Source organism: Papio anubis, chromosome 3 (genome assembly GCF_008728515.1).
Source record: "Papio anubis isolate 15944 chromosome 3, Panubis1.0, whole genome shotgun sequence".
Taxonomy (NCBI): Eukaryota; Metazoa; Chordata; class Mammalia; order Primates; family Cercopithecidae; genus Papio; species Papio anubis.
In genome coordinates, this window is record NC_044978.1 from 96,858,760 (window position 1) to 96,881,867 (window position 23,108).

Consider the following 23,108-nt stretch of genomic DNA (forward strand, 5'->3'; position numbering starts at 1 on the left):
GTATACTGAGGGGTAACTGTATTTTGGCTATTTGCATATATATGCATAGGTGAGATTGGCTGGTAACTCTTTTCTTGCCCTGTGGTTTTTTTTCAGTTTTTGTAACTGAAATTTCAGTTTTTATAACTGATTTTGTAAGGTAAGCCAAAATCATTTTCTGTTGCTTGAGCAAAGGAACCCTGGCTGACAAAGTGTTCTCTTCAGATCTTGTTCTTCATGTAATTTTGGTAATTCCTAATTTTCTATTTGTTTTAAGTAGAAACAAGATTCTGTTTTTTTTTTTTTTTTAATCTGTCATCTTGACTAGAGGTCACCTGTTTCATAGTGTGTGCGTGTGTGTGTGTGTGTGTGTGTGTGTTGCCAATACACTAAGTTCCTACCTTTGTTTTCATTTTTCAAAATTAATTTGTTATAAAAATTTATTCTTGACTTATTCCTGAAGAGCGGATAGATATTCATAGGTGGTTAGCATTATCTCTAACTGTCCCATAATTACTCTCTGGGCAGAGATCCTTATCTCAGTGTTGAGAAAGTACCCACGCCCTAGAAGAGTGCCTCTGTGCAGCATCTTCACTAATTCAGAGAGGTCCATGGCGATCTCCTCTGGGAGAAGACTGGGGGTTTCTGTGTGGACAAATGTCCCTAATGACCATATGACTCAAGAGGGATTGTCGCAGACAGGATTTCACAAAGTGGGACTGTTCCCACCCATTCCCTGTTTCCTTCTTCTGTCCTTGTCTTGCCTTTTTTCTGGTCAACTTCTCCCCATCCCCAACTCCAAGTCCTGTCTTGGCTTGCTGATTTCTGGGAATTTGGGATCCAAAGTAGAGGAAATGATGCCCAGAGTTTCGGCCCAGGCCAAGACCTAGCTACTCAGGAGACTGAAACAGGAGGATCCCTTGAGCCCCGGAGTTCAAGTCCAGCCTGGGCAACATGGTAGGACCCATCTCAGAAACAGAGAAAGAGAGAGAAAGAGAGAGACAGAGAAAGAGAGAAGAAAGAGAGAAAGAGATAGAGAATGGATATGAATGACAGAGTACAAAAGAAGGTAGGAAAGAGAAAAGAGAAAATAAGGCTTCTGAGAAAGGGAGGAGCATCAAGATTTAGAATAGGACCACTAGGTTCCAAGGCAGTGTTAGAATGCAAGCAAGAATGCCCTGCTGAGATGATGGGGAATTATTGTTGTGGGATATGAACTGGATTTCTTAACTGTTCTTCTAAAATACAATCAATGACTATAATTACCTTTTAATGACCTGATTTCTTCACTTTTTTCTTGAAATGTGCTTAATGTGTAATTCAGCAATATGAGCCCCAGGCTCACTTTTGAGCAGCTAAGCGTAGATTGGCTTCTCCTTGGTTGGCACTTTTCATCTCTCACTTGCGCTAGACTTTACAGTGAGGCTCAAGAATTCCAAATACTATGCATCAAGTACTGTTGAAAAAATCTTCTTGTTGTTATTGTTATTGAAATAGGGTCTTGCTTTATTCCCCAGACTGGAGTGCAATGGTAAGAACACAGGTCACTGCAGCCTCAACCTCCTGCGCTCAAGCAATCCTCCCACCTTACTCTCCCAAAGTGCTAGGATTACAGGCATGAGCCACCACACCAGGCTGTTCAGTAATTCTTGAAATATATTTTTTCAGTGGTCATGGAGATTTTCAGAACTTGTATTTCATTGTTTCTTTATTGATGTATATGTGGCATTGTTTCCTAACTACCCCTAATATCCTTTTCCCCTTTCTTCCTTACTAATAAAATTCCCAATGTTTAGGTTGTATCAATGGTGCAGAATAAGGATTACATTTTCTAGCTTCCCTTACAGCTAGGTGTAGCCATGTGAGTAAGTTTCAGCAATGGGATCTACATGGAAGTTGTATGTGGTCCTTCCAGGAAATGTCTTTCAAAGGAGTATCCACCCTTCTTTAGGTCTTCCCATCTTTCTGTTGGTTGAAATGTAGGCACAATGATTGGAGCTGAGCAGCAAACTTGGACCACAGAGTAAGGAGCCTAATTTTGAGGATGGTGGAAGAACAAAGCAGAAGAATTTTGAATCCTTAATCATTGTGGAGTCACCCTCTCAGCTGGGCCTATTTTTCTATGGCCTTGTTACATGTATAAGAAAATAAATTTTTGTCTTTTAAACCACTGTTTCTTGGGGCTTCTGTTATATGCAGCCAAATCTAGCTCTAAATTATATATATATAATCAGGTATGCAACCATACATTGTTTAATATGACAAAAAAAACACACTTCATTTCTGTTTGCTTGTTATGCATATTGTCTAGTCCTTGGAAACCCCAAAGAATGTGGCATCACAGTTGCAGACTGAATAACTGGAGAACTATTTAAGAGTATAAATGACCAACATGGAGAAACTCTGTCTCTACTAAAAATACAAAAAATTAGCCGGGCATGGTGGTGCATGCCTGTAATCCCAGCTACTCAGGAGGCTGAGGCAGAAGAATCACTTGCATCTGGGAGGCGGAGGTTGTGATGAGCTGAGATTGCCCCATTACACTCCAACCTGGGCAACAAGAGCGAAACTCCATCTCAAAAAAAAAAAAAAAAAAAAAGAGAGAGGGAGAGTGTAAGTGGCAAATGAGGCAAGATGATTATTGTTAACACTGATGGGGGCCTAACCAGCAGCAGGAGGGTCCATTCTTCTTATAGAAACTTGATATTTTTCAGATATTCACCCACCCCTGTCAACACAGTGCAGGGAAAGCTAACTGTGTTAGTCTGTACTTGCATCGCTATAAAGAAATATCTGAGACTAGATAATTTACAAGAAAAGAGGTAGAGGTTAACCTGCAGAGGCTATATAGGTAGCATAGCACTGGCATCTGCTTCTGGGGAGACCTCAGGATGCTTTTACTCATGGCAGAGGGTGAAGTGGGAGCAGGCACAACACATGGCTAGAACAGGTCAAGAGAGAGTGAGGGCGGAGGTGCCACACATTTTTTTGTTGTTGTTTTTTTGAGACGGAGTTTCGCTCTTGTTGCCCAAACTGGAGTGCAATGGCACAATCTTGGTTCACTGCAACCTCTGCCCCCGGGTTCAAGTGATTCTCCTGCCTCAGCATCCTGAGTAGCTGGGATTACAGGTACGCACTACCTTGCCTGGCTAATTTTTTGTATTTTTAGTAGACACGGGGTTTCACCATGTTTGCCAGGCTGGTCTCGAACCCTGCCCACTTTGGCCTCCCAAAGTGCTGGAATTACAGGCATGACCCACTGCGCCTGGCCACCACACACTTTTAAAGACCAGATCTCATGAGACTCACTATTGTGAAGACAGCATCAAGTCGTGAGGGATCTGCCCTCATGACCCAAACACCTCCCACCAGGCCCCCCACCTCCTGCATTGGGGATTACAATTCAACATGAGATCTGGGCAGGGACAAGTGTCCAAACTATGTTACTCACCTCATCCCAGCTCTTGGGATGATCTAAGTGTTATCTCATATTTCTGGCAAGAATTTGGTTCATGAATGGCTACATAACCCAAGGTGGACTACTTAGACTCGAGAAGCAGTTTTCTGGACCTTCTAGGAAAGTTACTTCTCATTTCCTTGGAGAGTTTCTGAAAGCAACCCTTTCTCCCTTTGCTTGGCTATTGCTGTTCAGATCCAAGGCCTGACACTGCTGTAGCCATCAGCACAAGCTTGAAGATGATGCTGACACAGACGACAGCAAAGTCAGTCAAGTCACAAGCACATGGAGTCACAGGCACTGGATTTAATACTTTTGAAGCAGGTTCTACTTCAGGGCCTTCAGTGAGGTGAATCGATCAATTTCCAGGTAAGTGATATTGAATTGGATTCTCTACTACTTGCAGTTAAAAACATTCTAAGCTGACATGACCATATGGTGGAAACAAGCCCTCAACTTTGAGCTGAATACTTGGATTCTGCTTCCAGCCCCACCACCAACTGGCTGTGTGCCCATAAGCAAGTCACTCCACCTCTCTGGGCCTTACCTTCCTTATCTGAAAAGGTGAAGCCTTGGGGCTAAATGAGTGGTTCTCAATCATGGGTAATTCTATTCCCATAAGATATTTGGAAAAATATGGGATATTTTTCATTTTGACAATTGTGTTTGACAAATGTCACTACTGACATTTAGTGGGCAGGACACAGCAGTGCAGAATTTCTTCAATGCTTGGAATGATCGCACATGATGAGAATTTGTCACACCTAACAAACCTCTTGAGACACGGCATTAGATGTTCCTTTTATCTCTTTCTTCACTTTTGAATCTGGGGGGTCCTTTATTAATCTCTCTTGATTTGCTGTCTTGCTTTTCTCAATCTGTTGGCCTCTATTTGGCTGTCTAAATAGAAGCTACAGAACGGGGTTTCCTGGTTTTGGTCCCTAGGATAATATGCAACAGACCCTGAAGAATTGCTAAGAATTCAGATTCCTGGGCCCAATCTGAAACCTACTGAATCAGCATCAAGATCTCTAGGGTGGGGCACAGTGGGATGTGCCTATAGTCCAAGATACTTGGAAGGCTGAGTGAGGAGGATCTCTTAAGCCCAGGAGTTCAAGTCCAGCCTGGGTAATATAATGAGACCCTGTCCTTAAAAAAACCAAAAACCAAAAAAATGTCCCTAGGTTACCTTTATGTAAGCTGTGATTCACTTTATATATTGTCTACCTAGGCCACAATGCCAACAATGTAAGTTTTTTTTTAAATAAAAGTCACTTACAACATTTAAAAAATAAAGTATCATTCATCTTGGTAGTATTTGAGTTCTTTACATAAATTATTTTACTTAGCCTCACAGCAACTTCATTTAAATAAGCTGCTATCCCCATTTTACAGAAAAGAAGAACTAAAGAACCAAAGTTCGTATCTTCATTTCATAGGTTAAGGAAAGAGCTGCTCTGTCTTTACAAGCTAGCAAATGTTAAGGGCTTGGACTTGAGCCCAGATTTGCTTGAGCCCAAAGCCTGACTCATGCCATTATACTCTGCCAGTCCATGCTGTTCCCTGTCTTTGATAATAGCTAGCAAAGACACACACCGGAGAAATGCCCCAGCTGCTATTTGCAGCCACACCGTTCACACAAATGATGTACATTAAAATATATGTGACATATGTGATTCAATATACTGAGTATGAATAATATTCAGTTAATAAAACAACATGTACAGTATGATACCATTTGTTAGCTATATACCAAAATGTTAACAGTAGGAGGGATTACAGAATATATATTTTTAATGTACTGACATAACTCAAGCATGGCAGAGATGGCTGGCTGAAACTCATGTTTCCCTCTTCCCTAGTTTAGAGTTATCACTTGGACACAGATGTCCAATCAGGGACTACATTTCCCAGCCTCCTTTGCATTCAGATCAGAACATATGACTAATTCTCACCAGTGCAATGTGAGCAAAAGTGATGTATCATTTCCGGGGTGGGGCTTTGTTTTGTGCTCCCCTCCACCCTTTGTTAGCTAGGTGCAGAGGACTCCAAGGAAACAGAAGCTATTAGACCCTCAACTTGGAAGGAGTCTAGGTTCCTAAATGACAATGTGGAGGAACAGCCACTGTCTGAACTCAACCATTCAGTTACCAAACTGAACTGTTCAGTTTAGTTACCCACCTGAACTGTTACATGAGCAAGAAATAAACTGTTACCTGAACTGTCACATGAATAAGAAATAGACTGTTGTGCTATGTCATGGAAATTTGGGGTTTATTTGTTATAGCAGCTAGTGTTACCCTACCTAATATGAGTAATACATACTGACAATTACACTTTTAATTTTCTTCTTTTTATATGTGTGTGATTTTAAAAATAGTAATAAACAACATTTTTGGGATTCAAAGTTGTAGTTACAGCAAGGAGTATCCTTACTGGTTTTAACTCTCAAAACTCGCATCATCTAAAGAAAACTGGAGGGATCTACGAAGTAAGGAATAAAAGGCTGGCAGATTGACTAGCTGCCTCTCAACATTTCCTTTTACATGGAAGCTGACCATATATAGAAAGTCATCTAAATAGCCTTGAGTTATTACTGCACCAAAGGGACAAATCAGTGTCAAAAATTTGGGAACTTGCTGCCCAAAATTTTGCTTTTCCTTCAGTCGAATGGCATTTTCCACATAATAAGTACATATGAACATGGGGCGACAGATCGCAAAGTGCTCCTAAGGGTATAAAGAAGAATAGATAAAAGATTTTCCTGTCCTTTGTCATGGTACCTTGCATGGATGAAGCTTAATGTAATACCTAATTGGCTACAAAGAATCACAGGGTTTTAGAAAAACTGAATGAAATGGTTATGCTGCAGCATCTTATCCAACAACTCATAATGAATTGCAGTAACATAATCCAAAGGCATTGAACATGAAGCTGACTTCACCATGAGGCTGCATGAGAACCCTGAAGAGTGTACGGCAGCCACATTGTGGACAGGTTTTAATAAGTTTAAGATTTCATCAAAAATGAAAAAGAAGATGAAAGAAAAATTTGTAATTACTTCAACAGAAGAAACCAGAATAGCTTAATTACTTAGAATGAGAATTAAAGTACAAAATAAATATTTGGTGAGAGTTTAGCTATAAATACAGGGGAATATTTATTTTCATGGGCAAGATAAAGGTAAAATTATCATATTTTATTTCTCATGGTTCAGTGATTACTGTGTTCTTTGCTTTTAATGTCTGTGTGATGACAGAGATAGATCTTTGTGGACAGAGGTTTTATTTCAAATGGATCATTCCTGCTTCCTGGCTGTGTCCACACAAAACCAAAGTATCTAGATAAGTGGTATCCAGTTGTAAAAATGCCAAATGATGCCAAGGTTTCTGGTATTTCTAAATATCTGAGTGTTGGTACAAATGTTTCCAAATATGTAGATGTAGGCATTGGCAGTTTAGTTGACAAAACTCAGATAAGTACTGGACTTTCTACTTTTAGCATACTTATTTTTAGCACAAGATTCTACCTATGCTTAGTAATGGATGATAGAGTAACTGCTTCAAATTCTTGACCTCAGGAAAGGCCCACATATTCAGGGAGGTCTGAGACAAGCCACTATCCCTTCAGCCTTCTATGGGTACCATTTCCCTGTCACATGAAATCTAGTAAGTCCTGCAAACAGTACTGAGTTATTACTGTCCTAGAGAGGCAAAGGCACAACAAAGATGTTGTGATGACCTAATGGCCATCCTAGTGCTGAGCACTCAGTAAGTACACAAGAAAATCTGGCAATACAGAGAATGTTCACAGATTGCCTTTACCACTTCTGTCCACTTATCAGCATCTGAAGCTACATCTTCATATGGATGAATTTCCTGTGTTCCTATCTAAAACCCATCCTTCCACTTTGCACTAGACCGCTTTCCCTCTTGCCTACCCAAGATATTGTTCCAACAGTTCTTCTCTCTCCTACATTGGAACGTTTTCTCTCCTTCTACAGGATCCTTCCCATTTGCAGACACACACGCTGTTGTTTCTCCTGTTCTTCAGCATGCACAGGCATGCAGGCACCGGCACACACTGCACTTTCCTTTGATGAATACTTCCCCAGCTAGCTACTGTCGTACTTGTTTGAGAGCAAAACGCTTTCCAGATATGTCTGTACTCACTGTCTCTAAGCTTTATCCCCTCACTTTCTCTTAAACCCACTCTTATCCACCTTTTAGTTCTACCCATTCCATCAAATCTGCCCTCCTTGGCTGAGGCTGCTGGATCCACCCAACAGTTCTCAGCCCTCCTTTTAACTTAATCCCTTAGTAGCATTTGATACTTTGGGTCACTCCCTTCTTTTTTTTTTTTTTTTTTTGAGACAGAGTCTCGCTCTGTCACCCAGGCTGGAGTGAGTGGCACGATCTCGGCTCACTGCAAGCTCGGCCTCCTGGGTTCACGCCATTCTCCTGCCTCAGCCTCCCGGGTAGCTGGGACCACAGGCGCCCACCACTGCGCCCGGCTAAGTTTTTGTATTTTTAGTAGAGACGGGGTTTCACCGTGTTAGCCAGGATGGTCTCGATCTCCTGACCTCGTGATCCGCCCGTCTTGGCCTCCCAAAGTGGTGGGATTACAGGCTTGAGCCACCGCGCCCGGCCAGGGTCACTCCCTTCTTGATCTTCTTTCTGTTTCACTTGTTTTCCAGGACACCAGACCCTTCTAGTTTTCTGCCTATAGTGCTTGCTTCTTCTCAGTCTCCTTTGCAGTTTCTTCCTTCCCCTCCAACCTTATTTTATATTTTGCTTTTATAGATGAGGCCTCGCTTTGTTACCTAGGCTGGAGTGCAGTAGTGCAATCATAGCTCACTGCAGCTTTGAACTCCTAGGCTCAAGCAATCCTCCTGCCTCAGCCTCCCTAATAGCTGGGACTACAGGAGCACACCCACTCCCAGCTAAGTTTTTTATTTTTTTGTAGAGATGGAGTGTTGTTTTGTTACCCAGACTGGCCTTCAACTTCTGGCTTCAAGTGACCCTCCTAATTCAGGCTCTCAAAGTACTGAGATTATAGGTGTGAACCACTGCACCTGGCACACACAACCTAGCTGGAGTATCTGAGAGTATAGACGTCGGAACTTTTCTTTGCTTGATCTAACTGCAGTTTTTTGGAGATTTTATTTAGTCTTATCGTATATTTTGAATGTTTGTATCCCCCTCAAATTTAAATGTTAAAAACGTAATCATCGGCTGAGCGCAGTGGCTCAAGCCTGTAATCACAGCACTTTGGGAGGCTGAGGTGGGCAGATCACCTGAGGTCAGTAGTTCGAGACCAGCCTGACCAACATGGTGAAACCCCGTCTCTACTAAAAATACAAAAATTAGCTGGGCGTGGTGGTATGCACCTGTAATCCCAGCTACTCAGAAGTCTGAGGCTGGAGAATCACTTGAACCCGGGAGGCAGAGGTTGCAGTAAGCCAAGATTGCACCACTGCACTACAGCCTAGGCGACAGAGTGAGACTCCATCTCAAAAAAAAAAAAAAAAAAAAAAAATAGTAATAATCAATTCGATGGTATTATGTGGGGGCATCATGAGACCAAAGCTCTCACTAATGGGATCAGTGCCCTTTAAAAAGAGGCCCTGGAATACTGCCTGGCCCCTTTTGCCATGTGAGGACACAGTGAGAAGACATATGTCCATGAAGAAAATGGGTTCTCACCAGACCCTGAATCTGCTGGCACCTTGATCTTGGACTTCTCAGCTTTCAGAACCATGAGAAATAAATTTCTCTTGTTTAGTCATATTGTGAGGTATTTTGTAACAGCAACCTGAATGAAGTAGCTTTAAAAACACCATGCTGATGACAATGACTCCTGAATTTATTTCATAATTCCAGCCCTTTCTCCCACACTCCAGAAGTACATCTATTAATATCTCCACTTGGATGTCTAATAGACAAGCTCAACTCCTGATCCCCCATCTCAGTTAAAGGCAACTCCACCGCCCAGGTGGTTTCATCAAAAGCCGTGGAGCGAATCCTGTACTCCTGTTCTTCTCACAGCCTACATCCAATTCTGGCTCTGTAAAAATCCCATTGGTGCTACCTTCAAAACATATCCAGTGTCTAACTACTTTTGGCTACCTTCACTACTTCCACCCCGGCTGGTGTCACCATAACTGTGCGTGCGTGCGTGTGTGTGTGTGTGTTTTGAGATGATCTCTTGCTCTGTCACCCAGGCTGGAGTGCAGTGGCTCCATCATAGCTTACTGCAACCTTGAACTCCTGGTCTTGAGTGATCCTCCCGCCTTGGCCTCCCAAAGCACTAGGATCACAGGCATGAACCACCATGGCCAGCTCAATTACTTGATTTTGATGCTCATAATCTATTGTTTGTCTTCTCTCTCCCCTGACTGGAATGTGAGTTCCATGAGGGCCAGAGTCTTCATCTGTTTTGTTCACTGATGTACCACAGGTGGAGAGAACAGAGCCTGACATACAGAGGACCCTCAATAAATATTTGTCAAATGCATTAAATCAGTAAGTAGAAAAAGCAGGTTGTAAGATTCTCCTGGTAATGATGATGATGATGTCATGATGATGCTGATGATAGCTATCTTTTATTGAGCACCTACAATGTGCCATTGACAGGCTATGCACTTAATCTCATTCCATCTGCAAAACCACCACCTGGCATAGATGCCTTTATTTACCCTATTTTTCAGATGGAGTCTGAGGCACAGAAAATTTCTGTAATGAGGCTGGTCCAAGTGCAGTGGTGTTTACAACTAATAGATCACAACCAGTTAGATATCTCTTTGTTCCTTCTCCATTCCCACTGCTTCACTTGACTAGCCTTTAAAAACTTTAAAAAATATTTTAAAAAGAGAGCATTTTTGTAATTTGCCCTAGGTCACCATCACTGGAGGAGGCAGAGCCAAGATTAAACCCAGAGCTGCGTGCTCAACTTCCCCACTATTCTTACGCATTTCTGGAGTGAGTATTAATTGGTGCAGCTTTTCTGGAGGGTAATTTGACCTCAGCTTTAAAAAGGATATGTTCATACCTTTTATTGCAGAGAACTACTGACAGATATGCACAAAAGTCTATGTACACCACTGTTAACACAAACAACCAACCAAACAAATAAAAAATCAGGAAGAACCCAAGTTATTCATAGCAGATACATTCATACAATAGAAAACTATGTAGCTAATGATACAACACTTTAAAAGAATGTAATGACATGGAAAAACCTTCACACCATGTGGTAAGCAGAAACAAAAGAATAACAAGAAACCAGGACATAAAACTGCATACATGTCATGATCTCCTAATTTAAAAAATGTATGCATAAAAAAACTGGAAGGATGACACCAAAATGTTAATAATAGTTCTCATCATACTGCGATTATGGGTGCCTTTTATATTCTTCTGAATAAATTTATGTGTAGCTTTTTATAGAAAAAATAATAATTATTATTATTATTTTAGAGATGGAGTCTGGCTCTGTTGCCCAGGGCTGCAGTGCAGTGGTATGATCATAGCTCATGGCAGCCTCCAAACTCCTGGGCTCAAGCAATCCTCCCACCTCAGCCTCCTGGGCAGCTGGGACTGCAGGTGTGTGCCACCACACCTGATTTTTAATTTTTTTTTTGTAGAGATAGGGTATCACTTTGTTGCCCAGGCTGGTCTCAAACTTCTGGCTTCAAGCGATCCTCCTGCCTTGGCCTCCCAAAGTGCTGGGATTATAGGCATGAGCTACCATGCCCAGCCAAAAAACGTTATTTTCAAAAGGAGTCTCTGCTTCAACATTAAAATGTGCTTTTCCATTTATAAAATATGTTAATAAAATTTATTACAAAATTACACATACCTGAATAGCTGAAATAAAAGATTAGATATCCATGAAATATCAAAGGGATCCTAACAAGTTAGAATGCAACAACTATATTTCATATATCCAATTTTTTCCAATATATATATCCATATATCAATTTTTCCACATATCAAATTTTTGTATTGCATATCCTCATCTGGATAAAACATACTGAACTATTTCATTTAAGCACACTAGGTTTTCAATGTATTAGTAAGGTTTAGCTTCTCTTTCCCTTTCTTTTGGAGATACATGCCTTAAAAAGATGTTAAGTTCTCTTTAGAGCACTTGGTTCTCTTAACCAGGAGAGAAGTATCTCATTCCATAGCAGAGTGCCTCAATAAGTTGTTTCAAGGACATTGCAAATAAAATGTATTTACACTGTATCATCACATTAAGAAATTACTGTATCAAACACATTCCTAGGCAATACTTACATATAATCTCTCTTTTAACTCCATTCCTGGAGAATTACCTTCTTTACTTGCAAAACATCACTTTTTTTCTCCTGATTACAAGTCATTCTGAGAGCCATCAGAAACCTATACGGTGCAAGTGAGTACTGTGGGTTTTCTTAACATCAAAAATAAGATCAATGCCTGAATGATTAGTTAACTTACTAAACAAAGAAAGAAAAGGATACCTTTGAATTTGCTCACAGAACAACTTGAAAGATTAAAAAATGTTAATGTTTCTAGGTTAATAGTTATGCGACTTAAGTGATTTTTAAAATATATAATTCCTGAAGCCCAGATAGAATCTTAACATTCTTGTGGGTTTAAAGATGAAATGTTTCAAAGGATTGGGAGTGAATGTATTAACAGAGAGGCTATGAAGAGAATGAAAGAGCTGACTGAAGGTGCCACGCTGCGGGGGAACACACACACACCAGTGTGCACACATGTGCACAGCCACACACATGTGCACGCATGCATACACACACACGCACACACGCACACCTGTTCATACAGCTCCTACAGCAAACTGGGCTCAGTTTTGAGAACCTGAATATGAGCCTGCTCAAGGGAATGAGTCCAGCCTAGGTCAGCATAGCCCAAGAGACAGCACCAGCTATCGAAGAAAGAACACAGGAGCCATCAACACGGAAACCAGAAACAATGACTGGAGACCTGAATTCCAAACCTGGAATGTAGAATATACAGGAATGGAGAAGCACATTGTTTTCAGAGAATCCCAGAGCTGAAACATAGGGAATAAGAGGAGAAGAATAATTAACATGTATGAAATCCAGAAATCCCGTGGACCAGTGATGACCAGCAAAATGGCTGGCCAGGGCTGGAATCCCCGAGGGCCGCTGCCTGTGGCTAGTTTTCCCAGCATACCCTAACCCCTTTCAGTGCTGCCGGGACCTTTGCCCTTCTTGTCTCAGGCCCACCCTCCTGCAACCCTTCAGTAGGGAAGAAATGTCTTCCTGGGAGATCCCTCTCCTAGGGTCACGACCTTCAGGGAGCTGTCAGGCCAGACTATCAGGTTTTCTGAGGCCATAGGGAAGGGAAGGCCACCATGCCCTCTCAGAGGCCCCTGTGTGGAGCCCGTGGTGTCTGGCATCTTCACCTTTCTAGTTGGGTATTATCATATCCACTTTTATTCATGAGGAAATTGAAGCTTACTCTGGGTCATTCAGTTCAAAATTAGCAATATCAGGTTTTAAAATTTCTTCTACTGTTCTCCAAAACTCAGATTCCTATTTTTTTTTTTTTTTTTTTTAGACTGAGTCTCACTCTGTCACCAGGCTGGAGTGCAGTGGTGCAATCTTGGCTCACTGCAACCTCCACCTCCAGGGTTCAAGCGATTCTCCTGCCTCAGCCTCCTGAGTAGCTGGGACTACCGGTGTGTGACACTATGCCTAGCTAATTTTTGTATTTTTAGTAGAGGCTGGGTTTCACCATATTGGCCAGGATGGTCTTGATCTCTTGACTTCGTAATCTGCTCGCCTTGGCCTCCCAAAGTGCTGAGATTACAGGCATGAGCCACTGCGCCTGGCCCAAAATTCAGATTCTTTTACTTATGGCATCAGCATCATCAAAAGCACATCAGAGTTCTGCTCCTAATAATAAATGTTTAATTTTTAATGAAATGTGGGTGTTAGACCTTTACTAAGTGCTGGCAGGAATTTCTGACAGAAGCTGATTTTAGAAACCCTGGTTCTTCCGTGTCCTCCCTCTCTCTCTTGCTCTATCCATTCATTATTTATTTATTTATTTATTTATTTATTTATTTTTGAGACAGGGTCTCACTCTTTTCACCCAGGCTGGAGTGCAGTGGTGTGATCACAGCTCACTGTAGCCTCGACCTCCCAGGCTCAGGTGATCCTCCTTCCACAGCCTCCCGAGTAGCTGGGACCATAAAAATAAAAGGGCTGGGGTTGAGGAAAGCCCACCTAGCCATTCTTACCAATGGTGATTGGATTTATGTTCATAAACAGATTAGGAGGATCAGTCACACTGATGGATCAGAAGGTCATACTTATATAGCAGTAATGTCTGTGTGGATATGAAGAACATATGCTGTTCATGTCTGTATTAAAGTGATTGTGGATCAGATGTCAGACCTGGCTGAGGGGTTGTCTCCTCAGGAAACCTTCCTTGACTGCTCTTGGCAAGGCCTCCAGGATAGATGGGACTTTCCTCATGCAGCAATCCCTCTGGATACCCAGCAGCACATTTACCTGGGATACTCACTCTGTTCATCCATCTCTCTTCTCACCAGCCTATGATCTCCTTGAGGATGAAAACTGTGTCCTTCTTGGCTCTCCAACACCAGCACTGAGACTAGGGTCTGGCACACAGTAGGGCTTCAAGACCTATGTCTTGACACACCGTAAGCCTTTAGGTAGTTGGAGACAGGATAATTAGTGATTTATGTTCAGGGGCCATGGACCCAGTCCTCCTAGGACTGAATCCTGCTATCAGCTCATAATAACTGTGGGTTCTTAGGCCTCAATTGCCTCATCTGTAAAATGGAACTGTGATTGGTACCCACCTCTTTAGATTGTTGAGTGCTGAATGAGATAATTATTTTAAAAGTTTAGGCCGGGCGCGGTGGCTCATGCCTGTAATCCCAGCACTTGGGGAGGTTGAGGTGGGCAGATCACGAGGTCAGATCGAGACCATCCTGGCTAACATGGTGAAACCCCGTCTTTACTAAAAAATAGAAAAAACAGCCGGGTGTGGTGGTGGGCGCCCTGTGGTCCCAGCTACTCGGGAGGCTGAGGCAGGAGAACGATGTGAACCTGGGCGGCGGAGCTTGCAGTGAGCTGAGATAGCACCACTGCACTCCAGCCTGGGTGCAGGCTCCATCTCAAAAATAATAATAATAGCAATAATAATAAATAATAATAAAACATTTAGCCCAGGGCCTGCCTAGTAGCAGTTCTGTAGTGATTCATTAACAATAGCTAATCTTACTACATCATTAGGCAGAGAGCTTTTCCAAGCAAGAACAAATGGAGTCTAATTCTGTCCCTTCCTTTGCCTTGAATCCAGGTTTCAGAGAGTGATTCATCCTAAATCCTGCTTCTCCTTGTATGGCATGTAAACCCTTCCAGATTCCTGGAAACTACATCTTGGTTGTTTATCTCGGCAAGCTGAGCCTTGACCAAAGGCTCGTGACCACTCTCTTGAAAAGCATGTCAGTTTAACTTGGTATTTCTGAGGAAGCTGATGATATCAGTCCATTTCTAGCTATTTGATGATTTCCTTCTGGTTGCTGTATGTCTTAGTCTATTTTCTGTTGCAATAACAGAGTATAATAGACTGGGTAATTTATAATGAACAGAAATTTATTTCTCATAGTTCCAGAGGCTTGGGAGTCCAAGATCAAGGTGCTGGGATCTGGTGGGGCTTTTGTGCTACATCAGCTTATGGCAGAAGGTGGAAGGGCAAGTGAGTACATAAGATAGAGAAAATTGGACCAAAGGCATCATTTTATCAGGAGCCCTGTCCTACGACAACTCACCAGCTCTGGTGACAATGGCATTAATCCATACGTTAGGACAGAGCCCTCGCCACCTAATCAGCTTTTGAAGGTCCCACCTTTTAACACCATCACAATGACAACTAAGTTTAACGTGGGTTTTGAAGGCCACATTCAAACCACAGCACTGGGTTACAGGAGGAATACTGGAAAGATGGAGCCATGTTTAGTTCCTTGGTACTTCCAAATATTTAAATAGCTCACAGATTGGGTATTTCTCAAAATTAACACCCTCCTTAAAAATGAATACTCACTCTCACCCTCTGCCAAGTCCTTTTATTACTATAACCTCACCAATTGTCATAACACTTCTATGAGAAGGGCCAGATAGCCTCCCTTTTACAAACGAGGAATTAAAGTCCTAGAGAAGTTAAGTGAATTGTCAGGGTCACACAGAGAATAGCAATGTGTGTGTTGACGGAACACTATAGAACTCAGGACTCTTGACAATGAGACCAGTTGACCCAGTTTGGATACCTGTCCTCCCCAAATCTTATGTTGAAATTTGATCCCCAGTGTTGGAGTTGGGGCCTGCCTGCTAGGAGGTGTTTGGACAGTGGGAGTGTATCCCTCATGACAGGCTGCAGACTTGCCACTCTCCCATCAAGAGTACAGTCTATTTCTCCACCTCGTTGAATCTGGGTAGGTCCTGTGACAGCTGCACTCACAGAATATGGCAGAAGTGACTCTCCACTTGTTCCTGGTGTGACCCTTTATTGTCCCATACTTGTCATAACACTTTGGCGTGGCAGCTTCTGTTTCCACCTTTGGAAGCCAGTTGTCATGTAAGAAGTGCAGATATACTGAAGCCACCATGCTGCATGAAGCCCAGGTGAAGGGCAGAAGGCCTGGGGGGCAAAGCACTACATGAAAAGAGGAAGTCCAGAAGGCACTGAGGTACCAGCCATATGAGGGAGCCATCTTGAGTGTCCCGCCTGGATGAGCCTTTGGATGACTGCAGCCTCGGCTGCGATATGATTGTGATCTTGACCCTCTAGACAAGAATCTCATGGCTGATACCAGCCAAAGCACAACTTTGTGAGCAGTAATAATACATTCTGGTTTAAATTCATTTGGTTTTGAAGTGGTTTATTATGCAGCAATACAAAATGTGAACACTGGCACAGAATAGGCAGTTGGTAAAAGTTGGTAAATACTTATCAAATGAATAATTAATAGATTTTGTTCCTTTCATTCTTTGATTGCTGGAAGCTAAAGGCCCACAGTAATTCTTAGTCAGACCCAGGATCAGAATGTCTTCCACGTGGAAGTCTGTCCCTTTATCACAACATCCTTACCGGAGGCCTGTGATTTAATCTTGCAAGATTAAAGCAAGAAGAAGACAACTTCTGCAAGACTGGATCTGGAAACTGAGGGTGCAGCATGGGAGACAAGACCAGGGCAGTTGGCAGGTTGTCCCTGGCCTCTTTGCTTATTGTGGCACATGCCATCTTTATTTTTTGTTTTTGTTTATTTTTTTTGAGACGTAGTTTTGCTCTCGTTGCCCAGGCTGGAGTGCAATGCTGTGATCTTGGCTCACTGCAACCTCCACCTCCGGGTTCAAGTGATTCTCCTGCCTTAGCCTCCCTAGTAGATGGGATTACAGGCATGTGCCGCCATGCCCAGCTGATTTTGTATTTTTTGTAGAGACAGGGTTTCTCCATATTGGTCAGGCTGGTCTTGAATTCCTGACTGAGGCAGGTAATCCACCTGCCTTGGCCTCACAAAGTGCTGGGATTACAGGCATGAGCCACTGCGCCCGGGCAGCATGCCATCTTTAAATCATCATACACACAGTTGAGTGAGACAGGCAGAAGGCAAGGAAGTCCATGACTTGCAAAAGATAGAGAGGTGAGCAGTGGCTGTGACTGTCTCTGGGCAGTGGAGTTACAGGCAATTTAAAATATGTCCTTCTTTTTGTTCATTTGTATTTTCTAAACAACCTTCAAAATACGTCTTACTGTTTTACTAAAAATGATAAATAATGTTTTGTTTGTTTGTTTGTTTGTTTTTGAGATGGAGTCTCTCTCTGTTGCCCAGGCTGGAATGCAGTGGTGTGATCTCGGCTCACTGCAACCTCCACCTCTGGGGTTCAAGCAATTATCCTGCCTCAGCCTCCCAGGTAGCTGGGATTACAGATGTGTGCCACCATACCTGCCTAATTTTTGTATTTTTAGTAGAGACAGGGTTTCACCATGTTGCCCAGGCTGGTCTCAAACTCCTGACCTCAAGTGATTCACCTGCCTTGGCCTCCCAAAGTGCTGGGATTACAAGTGTGAGCCACTGCACCTGGCCAATAAACTTTTATTTAACAATTTCACTTGTGCTGTGAACTTTGCAGAAGGCCAAAACAACCAAACCAAAATTGTAACAAGACAAAACAACCAAATAGAAACTCAGTCTCCAAAATTACATTCTCTTCCTCAAAAAGATTAAAGCAAGAACTACCATATGATTCAGCAATCTCACTACTGGGTATACATCCAAAGCAAATGAAATCTGTATGTCCAAGAGATTTTTACAGTCCCATGTTCACTGCAGCATTCTTCAAAATAGCCAAGATATAAAATCAACCTGATGTTCATAGATGGATGAATAAATAAAATGTGATGTATATATACACACACTATTCAGCCTTAAAAAAGGAGGCTAGGCGTGGTGGCTCACACCTGTACTCCCAGCATTTTGACAGGCTGAGGTGGGAGGATCACTTGAGGTGAGGAGTTCAACCAACCTGGGCAACAGAGTGAGACACTATTTCTTGAAAAAAAAAATTTTTAAGTTAGCCAGGTGTGGTGGTAAGCATCTGTAGTCCTAGTTACTTGGGAGGCTGAAGCAGGAAGATCACTTGAGCCCAGAAGCTCGAGGTTACGGTGAGCCATGATCATGCCACTGCATTCCAGCCTGGGCCTCAGAGCAATACAGGAAGGAAGGAAGGAAGGAAGGAAGGAAGGAAGGAAGGAAGGAAGGAAGGAAGGAAGGAAAGAAGGAAGGGAGGGAGGGAGGGAGGGAGGGAGGGAGGGAGGGGGGGAAAAGAATGAAAGAAAGAAAGAAAGAAAGAAAGAGTCAGCTGGATGTGATGGCATGCACCTATAGTCCCAGCTACTTGAGGAGAAGCTGAAGCAGGAGAAGGAAGGAAGGGAGAAAGAGAGAAAGAAAGAAAGAGAGAGACGAAAGAAAGAAAGAAAGGAGAAAGAAAGACAGAGAGAAAGAAAGAAAGAAAGGAAAGAAAGAAAGAAAGAAAGAAAAGAAAAGAAAAGAAAGAGAAAAACAGATTCAGCTGGGCATGGTGGTGTGCACCTATAGTACCAGGTACTCTAGGAGAGGCTGAAGCAGGACAATGACTTGAGTTTATAAGTTCAAGTCCAGAGGATCAAATGAATGAAATGAAGCGAGAAGAGAAATCTAAAGAAAAAGGAAGAAAAAGAAATGAACAAAGTCTGCAAGAAGTATGGGATTATGTAAAAAGACCAAATCTACGTCTGATTGGGGTGCCTGAAAGTGAGGGGGAAAATGGAACCAAGTTGGAAAACACTCTTCAGGATATCATCCAGGAGAACTTCCCCAACCTAGTAGGGCAGGCCAACATTCAAATCCAGGAAATACAGAGAACGCCACAAAGATACTCCTCGAGAAGAGCAACTCCAAGACACATAATTGCCAGATTCACCAAAGTTGAAATGAAGGAAAAATTCTTAAGGGCAGCCAGAGAGAAAGGTCGGGTTACACACAAAGGGAAGCCCATCAGACTAACAGCAGATCTCTCGGCAGAAACTCTGCAAGCCAGAAGAGAGTGGGGGCCAATATTCAACATTCTTAAAGAAAAGAATTTTAAACCCAGAATTTCATATGCACCCAAACTAAGTTTCATAAGTGAAGGAGAAATAAAATCCTTTACAAATAAGCAAATGCTTAGAGATTTTGTCACCACTAGGCCTGCCTTACAAGAGACCCTGAAGGAAGCACTAAACATGGAAAGGAACAACCAGTACCAGCCATTGCAAAAACATGCCAAAATGTAAAGACCATTTAGGCTAGGAAGAAACTGCATCAACTAACGAGCAAAATAACCAGTTAATATCATAATGGCAGGATCAAATTCACACATAACAATATTAACCTTAAATGTAAATGGACTAAATGCTCCAATTAAAAGACACAGACTGGCAAACTGGATAAAGAGTCAAGGCCCATCAGTCTGCTGTATTCAGGAGACCCATCTCACATGCAGAGACATACATAGGCTCAAAATAAAGGGATGGAGGAAGATCTACCAAGCAAATGGAGAACAAAAAAAAGCAGGGGTTGCAATCCTAGTCTCTGATAAAACAGACTTTAAACCATCAAAGATCAAAAGAGACAAAGAAGGCCATTACATAATGGTAAAAGGATCAATTCAACAAGAAAAGCTAACTATCCTAAATATATATGCACCCAATACAGGAGCACCCAGATTCATAAAGCAAGTCCTTAGAGACTTACAAAGAGACTTAGACTCCCATACAATAATAATGGGAGACTTCAACACTCCACTGTAAACATTAGACAGATCAACGAGACAGAAAGTGAACAAGGATATCCAGGAATTGAACTCATCTCTGCAGCAAGCAGACCTAATAGACATCTATAGAACTCTCCACCCCAAATCAACAGAATATACATTCTTCTCAGCACCACATCGCACTTATTCCAAAATTGACCACATAATTGGAAGTAAAGCACTCCTCAGCAAATGTACAAGAACAGAAATTGTAACAAACTGTCTCTCAGACCACAGTGCAATCAAACTAGAACTCAGGACTAAGAAACTCAATCAAAACCACTCAACTACATGGAAACTGAACAACTTGCTCCTGAATGACTACTGAGTACATAATGAAATGAAGGCAGAAATAAAGATGTTCTTTGAAACCAATGAGAACAAAGATACAACATACCAGAATCTCTGGGACACATTTAAAGCAGTGTGTAGAGGGAAATTTATAGCACTAATTGCCCACAAGAGAAAGCTGGAAAGATCTAAAATTGACACTCTAACATCACAATTAAAAGAGCTAGAGAAGCAAGAGCAAACGCATTCAAAAGCTAGCAGAAGGCAAGAAATAACTAAGATCAGAGCAGAACTGAAGGAGATAGAGACACAAAAAAACTCTCCAAAAAATCAATGAATCCAGGAGTTGGTTTTTTGAAAAGATCAACAAAATTGACAGACTGCTAGCAAGACTATTAAAGAAGAAAAGAGAGAAGAATCAAATAGACGCAATAAAAAATGATGAAGGGGATATCACCACCGACCCCACAGAAATACAAACTACTATCAGAGAATACTATAAACACCTCTACGCAAATAAACTAGAAAATCTAGAAGAAATGGATAATTTCCTGAACACTTACACTCTTCCAAGACTAAACCAGGAAGAAGTTGAATCCCTGAATAGACCAATAGCAGGCTCTGACATGGAGGCAATCATTAATAGCCTACCAACCAAAAAAAGTCCAGGACCAGATGGATTCACAGCTGAATTCTACCAGAGGTACAAAGAGGAGCTGGTACCATTCCTTCTGAAACTATTCCAATCAATAGAAAAAGAGGGAATCCTCCCTAACTCATTTTATGAGGCCAACATCATCCTGATACCAAAGCCCGGCAGAGACAAAACAAAAAAAGAGAATTTTAGACCAATATCCCTGATGAACATCGATGCAAAAGTCCTCAATAAAATACTGGCAAACCGGATTCAGCAGCACATCAAAAAGCTTATCCACCATGATCAAGTGGGCTTCATCCCTGGGATGCAAGGCTGGTTCAACATTCGCAAATCAATAAACATAATCCAGCATATAAACAGAACCAAAGTCAAGAACCACATGATTATCTCAATAGATGCAGAAAAGGCTTTTGACAAAATTCAACAGCCCTTCATGCTAAAAACGCTCAATAAATTTGGTATTGATGGAACGTATCTCAAAATAATAAGAGCTATTTATGACAAACCCACAGCCAATATTATACTGAATGGGCAAAAACTGGAAAAATTCCCTTTGAAAACTGGCAGAAGACAGGGATGCCCTCTCTCACCACTCCTATTCAACATAGTGTTGGAAGTTCTGGCTAGGGCAATCAGGCAAGAGAAAGAAATCAAGGGTATTCAGTTAGGAAAAGAAGAAGTCAAATTGTCCCTGTTTGCAGATGACATGATTGTATATTTAGAAAACCCCATTGTCTCAGCCCAAAATCTCCTTAAGCTGATAAGCAACTTCAGCAAAGTCTCAGGATACAAAATCAATGTGCAAAAATCACAAGCATTCTTATACACCAGTAACAGACAAACAGAGAGCCAAATCATGAATGAACTTCCATTCACAATTGCTTCAAAGAGAATAAAATACCTAGGAATCCAACTTACAAGGGATGTAAAGGACCTCTTCAAGGACAACTACAAATCACTGCTCAGTGAAATCAAAGAGGACACAAACAAATGGAAGAACATACCATGCTCATGGATAGGAAGAATCAATATCGTGAAAATGGCCATACTGCCCAAGGTAATTTATAGATTCAATGCCATCCCCATCAAGCTACCAATGAGTTTCTTCACAGAATTGGAAAAAACTGCTTTAAAGTTCATATGGAGCAAAAAAAGAGCCTGCATTGCCAAGACAATCCTAAGTCAAAAGAACAAAGCTGGAGGCATCACGCTACCTGTCTTCAAACTATACTACAAGGCTACAGTAACCAAAACAGCATGGTACTGGTACCAAAACAGAGATATAGACCAATGGAACAGAACAGAGTCCTCAGAAATAATACCACACATCTACAGCCATCTGATCTTTGACAAACCTGAGAGAAACAAGAAATGGGGAAAGGATTCCCTATTGAATAAATGGTGCTGGGAAAATTGGCTAGCCATAAGTAGAAAGCTGAAACTGGATCCTTTCCTTACTCCTTATACGATAATTAATTCAAGATGGATTAGAGACTTAAATGTTAGACCTAATACCATAAAAACCCTAGAAGAAAACCTAGGTAATACCACTCAGGACATAGGCATGGGCAAGGACTTCATGTCTAAAACACCAAAAGCAATGGCAACAAAAGCCAAAATTGACAAATGGGATCTAATCAAACTAAAGAGCTTCTGCACAACAAAAGAAACTACCATCAGAGTGAACAGGCAACCTACAGAATGGGAGAAAATTTTTGCAATCTACTCATCTGACAAAGGGCTGATATCTAGAATCTACAAAGAACTCAAACAAATTTACAAGAAAAAACAAACAACCCATCAAAAAGTGGGCAAAGGATATCAACAGACATTTCTCAAAAGAAGACATTCATACAGCCAACAGACACATGAAAAAATGCTCATCATCACTGGCCATCAGAGAAATGCAAATCAAAACCACAATGAGATACCATCTCACACCAGTTAGAATGGCAATCATTAAAAAGTCAGGAAACAGCAGGTGCTGGAGAGGATGTGGAGAAATAGGAACACTTTTACACTGTTGGTGGGATTGTAAACTAGTTCAACCATTATGGAAAACAGTATGGTGATTCCTCAAGGATCTAGAACTAGAAGTACCATATGACCCAGCCATCCCATTACTGGGTATATACCCAAAGGATTATAAATCATGCTGCTATAAAGACACATGCACACATATGTTTATTGCGGCATTATTCACAATAGCAAAGACTTGGAATCAACCCAAATGTCCATCAGTGACAGACTGGATTAAGAAAATGTGGCACATATACACCATGGAATACTATGCAGCCATAAAAAAGGATGAGTTTGTGTCCTTT

The 23,108-nt window shown here is 41.7% G+C and overlaps 1 long non-coding RNA gene across 1 annotated transcript; it reads right to left on the reverse strand.

Annotated features, from left to right (window-relative positions):
• Positions 1–1,568: 1,568 nt before the first annotated feature.
• Positions 1,569–12,961, reverse strand: LOC110743294. The gene is made up of 3 exons (XR_002522116.2): positions 12,259–12,961; positions 11,737–11,841; positions 1,569–2,011 (listed from the first exon to the last, which is right to left on the reverse strand). It is a non-coding gene; the product is annotated as an uncharacterized LOC110743294 (long non-coding RNA).
• Between the last annotated feature and the right edge of the window lie 10,147 nt (positions 12,962–23,108).